The sequence below is a fragment of the Odontomachus brunneus genome, unplaced genomic scaffold (genome assembly GCF_010583005.1).
Source record: "Odontomachus brunneus isolate Ranch 3 - 2012 unplaced genomic scaffold, Obru_v1 Obru_scaffold_266, whole genome shotgun sequence".
NCBI lineage: Eukaryota > Metazoa > Arthropoda > Insecta > Hymenoptera > Formicidae > Odontomachus > Odontomachus brunneus.
The window spans coordinates 226,041-227,618 of NW_022639716.1; positions in this window are offsets into that span (position 1 = coordinate 226,041).

Below are 1,578 nucleotides of genomic sequence, written 5' to 3' on the forward strand. Positions count from 1 at the left end.
TCCTCCCTTTGAGGGAGGGGGTCGGGCGTTGGAGGCGGGACGGACTCCACTTCCATCCCCGCCTCCTTCCGACACGTTGAGGGGCCAGGGACTCGCCCCTGCACGTACCTTGGCATAGCTGCCGCCAAGTGCTCCTTGAGAACCTCCACCATGGCCTTCAGCTGAAGGACCTCCTGGTGGAGGTACTCGTTCCTCAGGCGGAGGTCTGCATTCTCGGCCCTAAGGCCGTCCGCATCCCCCGCCTGAACAACCCGCCTGTGCAGCTCCTCAGTGCACTCCCGGACCGTCTGCGCCGCATCTTTGAGGTCCCTTTTCAGGTCCCCCTTGAGATTAGCGCTCTTCTTCGCGATCCGCTCGACCTCCGCTGCCGCCCCGTCTAGCTCGCCGGAGAGTGCCTCCGCACTTCGCCGACGCGGGTCCGCCTTTGCGGCCCTCTCCAGGGACCTCTTGTCCCGGGCCGTCGTTGCCTCCGGGTTGATCGAGGCAGAGGCACCCCTTCGGAGGACGACGCCTATGCGCGCCGCCTCCTCCTTGAGTCGCCTCTCCTCGATCTCCTCCACCGCCATTTTGATGGCGAGGCGTTTTTTGCGGGACTCTTCGTTCGCCCGCCCGACCCCGACGAACCTGCCGATGTTCGCAGGGTTCTTCGCCTTGCGGCCTCGTTTGTCACGGACTGGTGTTGCCTCATCCTCCGATGACTCGGCAATTACCAGTTCTCCCTCCGTTTGTCCCGATGTCGATGGGACCTCCTCACTATTGACGCCGAGGGACGGGGTGTCCTCCATCGGTCCGAAGACCTCCTCATCGTCAAGGTCGACTAGCGTAGAGGCATTAGAGGTGCGCGACCTCGGCCTGGCCTCCCGCTCCGACCTGCTCCTCTCCTCTTCCTCCGCGGCCTTCTTCTTGAAGGACTTGGGTCCTGGGCGATGCCTCACCGAGCCGTCCTCCCCTGCCGCCCTCCCCACTGCTACAACAGTGGGGGAACTTGGGTCCGATGTTCGACCCCCTCCTGCTGACGTTCCAGGTCGCGCACGCGCGACCTGGTTTGTGCAGCCACCCTCTCCCAGGCCATCCTCCATGAGGATGCCTGCATCTCCCCTCTCCCTCTCGCCCACTACGTCTTGGTTTAAATTTAAGTGTTCCATATTTGGTCCCACGAGTATGGCGAGAAATGATGACCATCCGTGCAGAGCTCCCTGTACGCGGACTAGGCTAATACTACCGGGGGTGCGCCAGGTACCCCGGAGATGGTGGACCGCTAATGACCGGCTAACCTGCCGGCCATCCATCCCGTCGCCGCGGCCCGAAACTTGGGATTAGGGGGGTTTTTATAGAGGACCCCGCCCTCGCAGCCCAGGCGGCTAAGCCAAGGCCCTCGTTCCCCCGGAGATCGTCATAGACATGACATAACGACCCCGGGGGTTTACGATGTGAGCACAGGTCCGACGTTGGTCGGACCACCGCTGTAGGGGCCCTGGCAAATGCCACGCCGACCCCTGAATTACCCCGCGCGCAGCTGCCCACGCGGGGGGGCCATCACGGCCGGTCACGCCGCGAAGTGCTGACGTGACCAGGAGG